Source organism: Diceros bicornis, unplaced genomic scaffold (assembly GCF_020826845.1).
Source record: "Diceros bicornis minor isolate mBicDic1 unplaced genomic scaffold, mDicBic1.mat.cur scaffold_252_ctg1, whole genome shotgun sequence".
In the NCBI taxonomy this organism is placed as follows: domain Eukaryota; kingdom Metazoa; phylum Chordata; class Mammalia; order Perissodactyla; family Rhinocerotidae; genus Diceros; species Diceros bicornis.
The window spans coordinates 244,592-259,340 of NW_026691130.1; the positions used below are offsets into that span (position 1 = coordinate 244,592).

The 14,749-nt window shown below is 46.2% G+C and overlaps 2 long non-coding RNA genes and 1 pseudogene across 2 annotated transcripts; 1 reads left to right on the forward strand and 2 right to left on the reverse strand.

Annotated features, from left to right (window-relative positions):
* LOC131402754 (adhesion G protein-coupled receptor E1-like) overlaps positions 1 to 14,749 on the forward strand; it is a 212,904-nt pseudogene that overhangs the window by 61,723 nt on the left and 136,432 nt on the right.
* LOC131402746 (uncharacterized) lies at positions 1,062 to 5,236 on the reverse strand. The gene is made up of 4 exons (XR_009218935.1): positions 5,168 to 5,236; positions 2,871 to 3,021; positions 1,480 to 1,521; positions 1,062 to 1,277 (listed from the first exon to the last, which is right to left on the reverse strand). It is a non-coding gene; the product is annotated as an uncharacterized LOC131402746 (long non-coding RNA).
* On the reverse strand, positions 6,978 to 9,983 carry LOC131402747 (uncharacterized). The gene is made up of 3 exons (XR_009218936.1): positions 9,934 to 9,983; positions 7,395 to 7,430; positions 6,978 to 7,024 (listed from the first exon to the last, which is right to left on the reverse strand). It is a non-coding gene; the product is annotated as an uncharacterized LOC131402747 (long non-coding RNA).

The window sequence follows — 14,749 nt, forward strand, 5'->3', positions numbered from 1 at the left end:
AATGTTGGAGAGGATAAGGAGAAAAGGGCACCCTCACACACTGCTGGTGGGAATGCAAACTGGTGCAGCCACCAGGGAAAATAGTATGGCGATTTCTCAAATAATTAAAAATAGAAATACCATACCTTTCAGCTATCCAACTACTGGGTATTTATCCAGAGAAATTGAAATCAACAATTCAAAGAGATTTATGCACCCCTGTGTTCACTGTGGCATTATTCACAATAGCCAAGACATGGAAGCAACCCAAGTGCCCTGCTACAGATGAATGGGTAAAGAAGATGTGGTATGTATTATATACAATGGAATACTACTCAGCCAGAAAAAACAAAAGACAAGATCATCCTGTTTGCAACAACCTGGATGGACCTTGAGGGTATGATGTTAAATGAAATAAGCCAGACAAAGACAAATATGCATGATTTCACTCATACGCAGAAGATAAACATACACAGGGATAAAGAGAACAGATTAGTGGTTACCAGAGGGGATGGGGGCTGGGGGTTGAGTGAAAGAGTTAAAGGGGCACATATGCATGGTGATGGATAAAAGTCAGACTACTTGTGGTGAGCACGATGCAGTCTATACAGAAATTCACAAATAATAATGAACACCTGAAATTACACAATGTTAACACCCTTTATAATTTCAATAAAATAATGAAAAAAAATAATTCATTCTTTTTTATGGTTGAATAGTATTCAATTGTGGGGATATACCACAATTTGTGTATCCGTTCACCAGTAGATGGACATTTGGGTTGTTTTCCGTTTTTGTCTACTATAAATTGGTTGTTATCAACATGTGTGTACAAGTCTGTGTATAGACATTCGGGTTTATTTCCCTTGGATGGATTCCTAGGGGAGGAATGGCTGGGTAGACGTACGTAATTATTAAAGACGCATCCAAGCTATTTTTCACCAGCACTCGATGAGAGTTTCAGTGAATTGACATCTTCAACAACACTTGCTATAGTCAGTCTTTTTAATTTTAGCCATTCTCAAGTATGGTGGAATCTCATGATGACTGTCACTTACATTTCCCCAATGACTCATGTTGTGAAGGAGAAGGCAAGCCACACACAGACTGGGAGAAAACATCTGCAAAACATATCCCTAGAAAAGGACGTGTACTTATAATATATAAAGAGCTCTTACAACCCAATAGTAAGAAGACAATCAACACGTCATGGCTTACCAGCAGACAGCAGATCAGGCCTGTGATGAGCACCAGGATTCCCGCCAAGCAGATGAGGATGAGGGCCCAGAAGGGGAGGTCTGGGGAGACAAGTGCTGGGGTGAGCCACCTCCTGTCATCGCCCCAGGGCTCCTGCTGACCCCACTGTGCCTCAACCGTCCTTGACAAGGGTTGGCCAACTTTCCTCATCATCCAAAACCCTGTGCGCATGGTTCTCTTCGATGAGGCACAGCATCAAGATACTCGCCCCCTACCATGGGCTGGGGCTTCCTGCAGGTTTACTAGGCTTCTCAGTCGAGGTGTCATCTCTGTTGGCAGAATATTCTGGAAGTGAATGAAATGGAGAATGCATGTGAATGTGTTTCACTCTTTTTAATAAAACTTTTTAGACACAGAAAAATAAAGGGAGAGTCTCACAAACATCCATCATCTAATTTAACCATGTATATTCCATCCAATTAAAACAATATTTCATCAATGTATAAATTATTAACACTTGCCACCCTTGATTCATCCCATGTTTTCAATGAAATATTAAAGTCAAGTAAACATCATCATGTTTCACCCCATTTTACTTTCCATCTCTAAAAAGTGAGCACACTTTGCTACAAAATCCAAGACCATTATCACAGAACAAAAGTTTAATAAATTAAACCAAATTCATACCTCTGGGCACAGAGGACTGAATTTGGGGTGGACTATCTTATGACGGCCGGGGGGAGAATGGGTCATCACAGTTGGCAAGCCTATGGGATCTCTCTAAATTTGTAAATTCCCACTCAAAATTGTTCTTCCGTGCCTAGAAACACATTCATCCCCTTCTCCTTTATCTATCTGCTTAATATTCATTTTCTAGGATTAACCTACAATGTAATATCCTGCAGGAAGTCTTCTCTGATTTCCACCTGCAAGTATGAGTTTGTTCACATCAAATAATTGATAATTTTCAATTTTCTATTCTTGTTATTGCCAGCTACAACATAAACTCCAGGAGGGTAGGACACGCAGCACCCAATGGGCATGGGAGGAGGGGTGCAGGTCCCCCTACTTGTACCTCTACCCAGACAACCTCTTAGAGGAGTGCTGTCTGATATGGAGCAGCAACAAGTCTCTTTTTGAATTAAAATTAATTTTAGTTAAATAAAAGAAAAATTCTAGTACCTCAGTAACATTAAAAATCAGTAACAATAAAGACCAGTCACAATACCATCCTTCAAGCACTCAACAGCCACATGCAGCTATGCACTGGACAGCACAGATAGAACATTCCACCACTGCAGAAAGTTCTAGCGCATTGCTGCTCATCTAGAGCGGGACTTGCCAAACTATAGCCTGTGGACCAGAAACCACATCCACCCCCAAACCTGTAAGTCTGCTTCACACACAGCTGGAGGCCCTCACTGACCATCCGGCCAGTGGCTCTCAGTGCAGAGATGAGGAAACAAAAGTCCAGAAAGAGGAGGTGACTAGTTTGAGGTCACAGAGCTGTCTAGGAGAAGGTGAGGGCCTCCCATACTACACTGGTGTCCTTTTCTCTCTCTCAATGGTGGCTAAAGACTGGGGGACTATGCCACCTCCTGCCAGCCTGAGCAAGTTCAATGTTCTCTCAGCCCCAGGCCTCCAGAGTCCCCAGAAAGGCCTCACTTCCTTTCCCAATGAGCAGGGAGCCTTACCATCCCCAAGGACACTCTTCCTGTCCAGGGTCAAGTTCTGCAGCTGGGTACCATTCTGGGTCAGCCACAGGAATTCCTCATAGATGGCAACTCTGTCCAGTCTCTGTGCCAAGGCGGCAAGGTACACAGGGAGTCCACTCCAGTGTGGTTACTGTGGGGGACAGACCTGGAAGGGCACAAAGGATAATCAAGGGTGTCTGGAATTCTACCCTGAATCTAGATTCCCTGCTTCTGGGTCCTGTCCAAGAGAACTTTCTGCAATAATGTCAACATTTGTCTGCACTACCAAATACACTCATTATTAGCCTCATGTTGTTATCGAGCACTTAAAATGTGGCTAGTGCGTGTGAGTGAGGAACTGAATTTCTCATGTAATTTCATTTCAAGTAATTAATTTATAAATAAATAACTATAGGGAGAACATTTTTGAAACTTTGGAGTAAGGACTTCTGCAAATGCATAAAAACAATGAGAACACTGGTAAAAATGGTCAAAATCATCTTTTCAGAAGTCTAGAAATTAATCAAAGGCTTGTAAGAATCTGAGGAGGGTTTAGTGAAGACACACGGTGGAATCTTGATACAGGGAGCAAACTTTGTGGCACTATAACTTGCACTATTCCCATCCTGCTCTCACAACATCCTCCATGACTGTGAAAACCGTCAGTCTCAGAACCATGGTGGCTGAGACAACCCGCAGCACAGCAGCCATAGTGGGTGTGGAGCTCTGAAAAGACCCCTCCCCACCCAACTGCAACTAGCTGACCTGCCTGGCAGCTCCCCAAAAACGCCCCATGTTCAGGGCTTGTCGTTACTTGAGTCAGAGCTTGCCCAGGATGGAAAGTCTGTCCCCAAGGCACTTGCTAAAAACAATCAGGGCTAATTGTTTTCTATTGTAGTTGCCTGAGGGAGTGATACCAGGAGAGGCAGGCAAGAGGTGAGCCAACAACTTAGAAGAAAAATTGGGGGAATGAGATGTCCACAGGGGGCTTTGAAAAGCTCCAGTGTATTTGTGGCCCTCTAGAAGGCCACAAGGGCTCAGGGATGTGGCACGCCCAGGACAGACTTGAGAACGTCTGAATCTCTCACCTCTAGTTGGAGGGGTGACTTAATATCTGAAAACTGATTATGTAATACACCATATTAATAGAATAACCGCCAATACCACGTAATCTCGGCCATATACATAGAAAAGAATTTCACAGAATACAACACCTTTCATGCCTAAAAAACAAAACACTCAACAAATTAGGAATAGAAAGAAACTTTCTCAACCTATAAATAGCATCGATGAAAAACCCACGGTTAACACCATATTCAATGGTGAAAGACTGAAAATTTCCCCCTAAGACCAGGGACAAGACATTGATGTCTTCCCTCATCTGATATGTTAATCACAGGTACTAGAGGTTCTGATGAGGGCAATTAGGCAAGAAAAAGGAATAAAAGAAACCCAGATTGGAAGGGAAGAGGTAAAACTATTTGTTTTGCACAGGAGAAGATATTGTATATAGAAAAACCTAAAAAATACACCCCCCGACACACACACAATATGTGAATCGTATCCCAACAGGTGTATAAATAATTTAAATTGCCCCATGTGGTTAGTGGCTCCACTATTGGAGAGCACAGTTAGACTGCTGATATTTGTTGAAAGTCTCCAGAAGAGGAGGAGGAGGAGGATGCTGGAGGTTGGTGGCCCCAAATGTTAATGCTTTTCTCAACTCCCGAAAACCTATGGAAGGAGATGGTAGGATTAGCTGACAGGGATGTGGGGGAGACTGGGCACCATGTCAGTGACTTCCAGATCAAGGATATGTCACGGGAGCTCAGAGCCATCAGCCACCAACTCAGCCAATGCTTCCAATCTCCTCAACCTACACCACGTGAGTGACCAGGCAGGAGTGGAATATGTCTCACAGCTGGCTGCATCTGTAGAGCTTGGTGACCTAGAACAAACGCGAGGGAGAGTGGGTGAGATGGAGGTCTCCTGGGGATGCAGGGGGCCACTGGAGCCAGTGAAAGATCACAGATCTTGGGGCAAGGGAGACCTGACTTCAAATCCTGGCTCTGCCCCTAACACATTGTGTGATCTTAGGCACAATACTCCCCTTTCTGAGCTTCAGTTTACCCATGTGAGAAATGGGGAAGGCAGCTAGGACATCACCTCTGGAAACTGAGAGAACCCAGACACGCAGGGAAAGTGAAGGATTGAAACAACCAGGTAACAGACGTAAGTCAGGCGGAGGAATGAGGGTGCCTTCAGGGCAAGGAGAGACGGGACAGGGGAGACCCCACCTGGTCCTGGGTGTCCCTCAGCAGGGCGGCGTACTCCGAGGATGTGGGCTCCGGGTTGCTGAGGTTCCAGCTGATGCTGCGGAAATGCAGCTGGTGTTCTCTCCGCATGCATAAATTACAGGGTGCAGAGCCTGGAGCCACCGAGAGAAAGAGCAGACACGTGGAGACTCTCAGCTCCCAGCACAGAGGCATGGAGGCCCACGGGGTCAGGGTGGTGGGTGCAGACAGCGTCCACACCGGTGGCTTCCCCATCCTTCTCAGGCCTGGGGAGAGAGGGACGTGGGGACTCTAGAGAGAGGTCCTGAAACCTCTGGGGTGGGGGCCAGAACAGGAAGGAGGAAATGGGAGGACAGGGGGGAGACAGAGAGGGGTGGTCACAAAAGTGGTCATTAGGGGCAAATGCTCAGGGGAGGGTCTTACCTGAGGGAGAACAGTCTGCAACTCAAGGAGAAGAGGCCCAGGCTGCTCTTCTTGAACAAGGATCCAGCTGGGGAGGAAGGAGGAGGAGGATGAGCAGGAGGGACAGGGGTTGGGGGAGGGGCTGGTTGGGATTTAACCCACCAGGAGCTGCTGGGACCAGGGTCTCCCCAGGCTCTGCAGGACCCTCTCAGTGGAGTGGAACGTGGCTGAGCCATTGCTCCTGTCTGATGAATACCAGAGGGTGGAGATGGGGAAGGTGACTATGAGGGTCTTCAGGTTGTGCCCCAGAGCTGCAAAACGAGAGGGAGAGCAACGGCCATCACTGAGAGCTGGCCTGAGACCACACCAGAGTCCTGCACTCATTATCATCCGTCGTCTTCTCTCCCAGTGGCACCACCACCCACCTGTGTGGTCACCCAAGTCAGAACCAGCATATCTGCTCAGCTCCTCCTCCCTCCCAGTAACACCAATTCCACTTGCACACTGGTCCTCACATACACTCCATCCCTGTCCCAGCTCAGGTCTTAACTTCCTTCACACGGACCAACACCCCAGCAGGCTCACTGGATGCTCTGTCTAAAGGATGTTCTACATGGACTACTAGAAGGATCTTTCTGAAATGAATACCTCACTAGGACCACCACTGCTCTAGTACCACCCGTGGCTCCCTATGGCCTTCAGTGTTAGTTCAACCTTCTTGACCTGGCACTCAAGACTCTACTCAATCTGGCTCCTGATGAACTTTCACTCTCATTTTATCCATCTACTGCGGGTTAAACTTCATGCTTCATGCAACCCAAATTCGTTTCAATTATCCCCATATGCCATGTTGTTTCTGGCTAGAGCCTTTGCTCATGGAATCCCCTCTGCCAGGAAAACTCTTCATCCTCTATTTGCCAGGGTCCCTCCTAGTCATTCTTAAAGACTCCATTCAGGTGAAACTTTCTCTAGCAAGCTCTTCCCCTCCAAATGATGCCAGGTGCCTCTCCCCGAAACCTCCCACATTGTACTATAATGGTGTGTTAATTTCATAAGACTAGGGGCTCTCTGAGGGCTGACCTTAGACTGAACCGTCGGTATAATCTTTGTGATCAGCATGATTGCCCTAAAACCAGAATTTCACACCCTGGCTTCCCAGCTCCTGGATCACAACCGGCTGGTAGAGGAGTGGGGCCGGAGAGCTTCTCTTGGGAAGGAAAAGGCACCCCCAGATACCTGTGGTGGCTTCTGGTGGCACAGGTGATGATCAAGTATGCAGGGATGTGGTGGCCAGCTCAGGAGCTGTGGCGAGGGCTGTCAGCAGGGAGGCACAGAGTGGGAGGAGCCCCCAGGCTGACCCGGGCTCCAGCAGTGGCTGTGCCAGGACCACCATTCACAGGTGAAGCATACATGAGAGTGAGGGGAGGGGTGACTGTGTGAGTAGAGGGATGAGCAAGCCTGTGGATGAGAGGAGCCCAAGAGAGAGAGATAGGTGAACAAGAGACACTGAACACAGAGGAGAGACAGATGGACGGGTAGAAAACTGGACAGACGGATGGGATACCTGGAAAAGGAGGACCAAGGGCGGGGCTTCAGGAGAATTAAAGTGAAAACCACGTGGGGTCAGAATGTGGTGGAGAACACGTCTGTGTCTAAGGCTTTCTCACACTGGGCTGGGACTCTCCACCAGAACCCGGGAGGGAGAGAAGGGATGAATTAGGGCCCTTCCAGGTGCTTCCCTCACCAAGGACAGCGGGTGAAGGAGAACAAGTGCTCCCCAGCCCCAAATGCGGACGGGACCCAGGATGTCAGGGCCAGGAATACTCACTGGTGGTAGTCGGGGCTGCAGCTCCATAGGTGTAATCTGTGGAGAGAAGGCGAGAGGAGCTGAGCAAGAGTTGGGGTGAACATAAAGGATTAAGGGAGAGGGAGGATGTAGGGAGCTTGGTGGGGAAAGCAGAGGGGAAGAGGGGAGTGGTGTTCAGGGGGGGAGGCAACGAGATGGAAGGTGGCTGGACCCAGTGATCACACAGTGATGAGAAGACTGATCCCAGACCAGGAGCATAGAGAGATGGATCATAGCTCACTTTAGAGCAACGGAGGCAACACAGAACTCTGACTGGGAGATAGAGTGTGGCTGTAGCACAGCCCCTCACCACTGATGTAGAGGCTGTCCCCGTCCAGGGTGAGGGAGCCCAGGTGGGTGACGCCCTGGGTCTCATGGCTCGGCTCCCAGTAGAGTCACTCTCTGTCCAGCCCTGGACCAGCCACCTTCCATCTCGTTGCCTCTCTGAAGTGGAAGGTGCAGATGATGTCCACCCCAGTGGCTGCCCCACCCTTCTCAAGCCTGGGGGAGGGAGAACCTGGGGACATGGAATACTGAGCAGGGGTCCTTCTGGGTGTGGAAAGCGAGAGAGTGGAAGGGAGGAGGCTGAGGGAGAGGCTGAAGGGGCTGCTCTGATGTCTGGAGAGGCTCTCCTCGGTGTCTCCCATGTGAGACAACCCCCTCACAAGTAAGGCCTGACTTCCTGTAGGATGTGGAGCGGGGCCTGTGAGTGACAAAGAGGGGTGAACACACAGACCTGGGTGAGGGGGCGCCTGCAGGTCTGCACGGACAGCAGCGAGGAGCACAGTCAGTGCCCTGTGCCATCTGACACATGCAGGCAAGAAAGTACCGTTACGTTCTCTCGGTTCTACACTCCAAGGTCTTTTCTTTCTACTTCTTTCCTACTCCACAGCCATCACCCAGGCCTAGGGAACAATCATCTTATTCCTAATCTTATTCCCAGTACCTTGCATCTTGCCTCTTAAGTCTACATTCTTAAACATGAAGTCCATTTGAACCAAGGTGCTTAGACCAAACGCTAATCACATCATCCTTCTACTTGCATCTCTCCAGAGTCTTCCCACTGGTCTTAGAACAGAATCCCAAGTCACCCCTGATCTGGTCCTGCCTGTCCCCCATCGCCGGCGTGGCTCACACCCCTCCCCCTGTGTTGACTCGGCTCAGCCATCCCTCTTCTCAGTTCATGGACACACCAGGCTCTCTGCTTCAGGGGTGTCCTCATGCGGGTCCCTCTGTCTGAAACGCTCTCTTGAACACACTCCCACACCCTCACTCCAGTCTAACCCTCCAACTAGCTAAATCCAGTCCCAACTCTAGCTCTCAAGCTAAATATCAGTCCTTCTCAAGAGCGCTTCCCTGCCCCCTCAGGTTGAGTCCCCTTGTGCCAAACTCCCACATCACTCTCATCATTAACTGTCTAAAATCCAAATTCCCAAATACAATATAAATTCCACGGAGGTGGGACAAGGTCTCTCTGGTTCTCCAGGTCCCCATGCATGTGGCCCAGGGCCTGGCTCATCAGATGAGGAACCATCCCGGTTTGTCTAGGACTGCCCTGGTTTGAATACTAAACGTCCTGTGTCCTGGAAAACCCCTCTGTCCTGAGTAAACAAGGATGGAGGGTCACCATAAATTATACACTCAAAGACTATCTATTGCATGACAAGCACACATTCCCCTCAAGAACCTCACAGGAAAGCTAGAATGAAAAAGGCACACACACATATACACACAATTAGTAGAGGCCAACAACTAAATACAAAATTACTTAACAAGATTCTCTGCAACGTGAATCACCAGACCGTTATTTCAGAAAAGTTTCAAGAAACAAAGTTAATTCCCTTTAGAAGGCAAGGTGATGAGGACAGTCTTTTTAGAGACTAGTGCCCTGCCCTTCAATCTACAGCGTTGCTTAGTACTCCTCCAAATGATTTGAAATGTCATAAAGAAAAAAATGTTCAAAATAAATCTGGCTACTGGCAAACTCAATGTTAAATTTGTTATTAATACAAAGAAGTTCCAATCATCTTTTTCCCTGAATGCTCCTATATTTCAAATTTTTGTGGAGGATTTATAGGACTTTAGAAGTCAAGTTGAATGGGTCTAAGGAATGTTGCTGAGTATCCCTGCTAATATTTCATGGGATGTGTTCTAATACTACATACACACACAAAACATTTCTGTATATATATTATATATAAATCCTGACTATTGAGTATTATGCAATGCAAGTAAATCTATATTTTCTACTATAGTACACATTTGCAGTTATTTACATTTGTTTTATGTGTTCTTATTTGCATATAACTGTACTTACTGAAATATTTACCACACAGAACCACACACAGCTTACCATCTTTCCCTTGAATATAATCCATCCAACATCAATAATTTTTCTCAAGATACCCTCACTCTCAGTGTCCATGTGGTGACAACCTGAGCCCAGGAAAGCCCACTAGCAGGTCTTCTGCACAGCGGAGGCTGCCGGAACCTGTTGGTACCAGGTCCACAGGGTACTCACCTGGTCACACAGAAATCCATGGATCAGCGAGCACAGGTGGACTCTGAGCCTGCTTTCACCTCAAACTTGAGCTCCACAGATGCTTTTCGTGTCTGAGGGGGGGAAAAAAGCGCAAACAAGCTTTTGAGGCCTTTTATAGGGTGTTGGATGGAAAGGCCACCCAATTCACTTTTCTTTTTTGTATTTACTGATTTAACTGTAACTGTTGGCTGAGACTGGATTTTCCCGATTCCTATCCAGTCACCTGCTCCCCAAGATGGGAGGAAGCAGCTTCGTGCTGTGTGCACTTGTGTCGCTCAACTCACTTGGCTGGACAGAGACTTTTTGGTGACTCTGGACCCTTTAAACAAGCTTGTCCTTTAGGGACCCTGTAAGTGACTCGCTGACTTGTAAACAATTTTCACACTTCATTCAGGGCCCGGGAGATTTTCAGGCCCTGGAGCAGCTTTCCCAACCTCGGCACCACTGACATTTGGGGCGGGATGATTCTCTGTCGGGCCGTCCTGGGCCCTGGAGGACGCTGAGCAGCATCCCTGCCTCCCCCTCTAGATGCCAGGAGCGCCCCCATTAGTAACAACCCAAACACCGCCTCCAGACGCGGATAAGCGCCCTGGGGACAAAATCACACGGAGGACGGTGACGGGGACTCTGAGGAGGGGCCGGCGGCGCCCGGAGCCGGGAGGAACAGCAGCCTCGGGCGCCCTGAGCGAACAGCCCGGGGAAACGGGGCTCCGGGGGGACGGAGGGACGCCGGGCCCTGACGGGGTTGCCCGCGGCCCAGGCCCCTCCGTCGACCGCGACCGGAGACGGGACCGCCCGCCACTCACTGCGCCTCGCCCCTTCGGCCGAAGGTCCACGGGAATCCCGTCCGCGCCGAGAAGACTGGACACACCGCGCAGACCTCCCGCTCCATCCACGGCGCCGCCCGCGCTTCCGCTTCCGGTCTCGGGCGGGCGTTCTGGGAGGACGGACGTTTGGGGGCTCTGGGTTGAGGCGGCGTGGGGGGCGGGGCAGGGGGCGGGGCAGGGCGGGGCCGCGCACCCCAGCCTCGGGGGAGGTGTCTAGTTTCTAGAGTTAATGTGAGGCCGGGCCTCGGGCTGGGTCAGCACCAGGGACAGGGACCAGGTCTAGGGGCGGGGCTGTGGGTGGAAACCAGTTCTAGGGGCGGGGCTGTGGGCGGGGACAAGGGTGCGGGCGGGGCAAGGGGTGGGACCAGGCTGTGGGCGGAGCCAGGCCCGAGCTTTGTGCGGAGACCAGTTCCAGGGGCGGGAAGAGGCGGGGGTGGGGCTGGAATAAGTCAGGCCGACTTCACAGTGGGAGGAAATCAGCTCCAGGGGCGGGGCTGGAGGCGGGGCTTTACGTGGACCCTTGACTGTACAGGTAGCTGGATGTTGAACAACTTTTCTTCATTCCTTTCCTCACGTTTATACAGCCTCATAGAATGATGTGCCCATATTTAGAATTACAAATTTTTTGTGCGTGTTTGCTGTTCTTAATTTCGTTAAAAAATTGGATCATATATTCACATTTCTCTACAACTTGCTGTCCCAAGCCAGTAGATAAGGATATAACGCTATTTTAATTTTAAAAATCTGGGGGGAGGGAGGCCACTACGTCATAGATGCACGTATAGGAAAACTTCAAATAGTGGTGCAAAGTCAGTAAAATATTCTCACTCTACCACTGTCTCCCAGTCCTTTTGCACAGAGATAAACATCCTTTTCTCCTCTATCCTTCCAGACATACTGTGTATATGTGGGCCTGTGTATATGTTCAAGCCCAAGAGGGAGGTCCCCAAGCAAAACCTGAAGCCCATGAATTGTCTCATGTGTCAGAAGTTACTGAAAAGAGATTTAAATTTCTGGTGGAAGGAGATGAACCAGTGATGAATCCATAGGAAGACAACAAAGAAATAAGAGAATTTTACCATTTAAAAGGTCAAAGGACAAAGTGAGAAAGAAAATGTGTTCATAATATCTCATGTAGCACATCTCTGGATAAGATTCGTATGCTATAAAATGGTAAACACTTATGTCATAAAACAGTAGACATTGAATTTTGATTTATCCTAATTCATTAAATAGTTATATTGGGCAAGGGGAATTATGTTTTTAATGTATGTAAGAACTCTTCATGCTGATTGTTTCAGAGAAGAAAGAAACTATAAATAGTCAAAAGATGAAAAATGAAAAAGTGTATGAGTAGCTAATATAGAAATATAGATTTTCAACCAGAAAATTAAAGTTGTTTTTGGAACCAGAGTCAAGAGTGGGGAAGGTAGATTTCATTATAAGGCTTGAAGTATTATTTGAGAGATGTGCATATAGACACACACACACACACACACACACACGGAAGCCTGAATTTGTATTCCAAAGTGATCATCTAACTCTACAAATAATTTGTAAAAAGGAATCACTTTACAACAGTAGAACATATTTTGAAAACTACCAACTTCAAGCATAAAAAAAGCTCTCATCATCCCGGTAGAAAAATGAGTGGGGCATCACTTTCCAACCGACATGGTGATAAGCATTTTACATACATTACTCTTGAGTATTTTCACAGCAACCCATAGGAAGATGGTATTATCTATCTCCATTTTGCAGATGAGGAAACTGATGACAGCATATTGCTAAAATTTTCATATAATTTCTCAATAGATGTTGTTTTATGTTAAAATTGTTTATTGAATTTTCTTTTCATTAATAAAACGATATATGCCATTCTTACAAATAAGCAAAGGGTGTGTAAAAACAATTTAGCAAAACGACAGTTTTCTTTTGATGTAATTAAATATGACAATCACTTTATTATTTTTCTGCTCTCTGCCTCACATCTAGGAAGATACTTCCTATCCTAAAGGCTTACTAGAAAACTCTACTAAAAATCAAGTATCAGGGAATACCCATATTATGCAAGGTTCCTGAATACATGCAAAAAAAGCCATTATAACAACTTTTTGTACAAAAATCTAAGATCATTCATGAACTGATAACAACACAAATCATGATTAGGCAAGGTATTTCTGTAGAATGACAAATATTTAAACTTTAGACATTTAGAAAGTAGTTCATTACAGTAACTAATGTGTAGAAGGAGAATTTTTTCAAACTCACTAAGGGCCAGGAAAACGTTTGACAAAATGCACTGCAATATTATTCACAATAGCCAAGAGATGCAAACTACCTAATTGTGCATCTGTGGGTGAAATGATGAAGAAAATCTGGGGCATCTGTACAATGGAATATTATTCAGCCTTAAAAAGGAAAGAAATCCTGTATTCAGAATTGCTTGCGCGGATCATTTCAGTAGTCATGTGCTTTCTTGCTTAGTCCCCTCTGGTCCATTCGCCAACCAGAAACCAGGGTGATCCTTTTACAATGTAAGCGCCACAACCTCTAATGGATCCCTAAAAGAGACTTTGGAGGTAGGCTGCCTGGGTACCAGCTGTGTGACCTTGGACGTTTATATAACCTCTAATATTCCTCATCCATACAATAGGGGTTAATAGTATTGTCTCCATAGCATTGTTGTGAGGATTAAATGAGTGAATACATGTCAGATGCCTAGAATGTGCCTGGCACATGGTAAGGCAACATGAAAAATTTAACTGTGATTATAACCAAATTAAATATTGTGATGGCCTATTAATTAAGTTGAACCATATGAAATTTCTAATATTCACCCATTTTGACCCATTATTATGGTTGAATAAATGATAAAACTCAGTCTAGGCAGGTTGTGTAGAGTCAAAAAGGATTGGATAAATGAAAATATTATTAGAAAAAATAAGCTGAAATAGATGGCTTTGCAATTTACAAAGCAGTTTCTCATACTTTGTTTCATTTAATCTCTATAGAATGCTTTTCAGGGTATTATTACCTCTGACACTGAAGGAGTAACCGACTTGCCCCAAATCACACCACATTAAATAACACAATTAGAGTGGAAACATCATTTCGAGTATAAATCCCACATGATATTTTGTTTTCCCTTCATAATATTATCTGTCCTCTCAAGAAAGTGATGAAATAATGCTGATTCATAGGAACTTAGTCTTAAAGAGACATACTCTCAGATGATAAACACTATGTCTTTGAAAGAGGGGTTTTGCGAGAAGAAACATGGGACTCATGCTTTCTGGGTTTTCAAGTCCATGCTTAGAGTTCTGGGAAAGAGTAAAAGAAGGGAAAGGGTGAAAAATAGTCCAGAATGAAAAATGTTTGATGTATATGTAACTTTATTGATCACCTCAAGATTCTCTCTTTGTTTACGGTCTGTGTCACCCTACTAGAATATAAATGTTCTTAGGGTAATTCACTGCTATCTTGCAGCAAGTGGTAGGCGCTGAGTAAATATTTATTAAAGGAATGAAAGTGGCCTTGAATACATCTGCTCTTGACTCACCAGAGAACAGCCCCATACTAGGCAAATGGCATCATTAGTAAAATTTTAAAAATCATATCCTTATTAACTCGTAACCATGGATTCAAGGCTCCCATTTATTTCATACTTTCAAAGTACAGAAGAATTCTGGTGTATTAGGGAATGTTTCCACAGCCTTGCTGTAAAGTAAAGCAAGACTTTGTGGCCCACTGATTGCTGGTTCCAGCAGGGCCCATCTCTATACTTACCTCTAAACAATTAACTATAGATTTGTTATCCCAGTGAACAGCGATTTGGTATGGAACCTGTTTTATCAGTGTCATGCAAAAGTAGACATTTGATATGTCTCGAAGTGGGGATATGGATAATAATGTTGACGCAGAAGAAGACAACTGAAAATTCTCTCTGATCTTTGTTAAGTGTATCT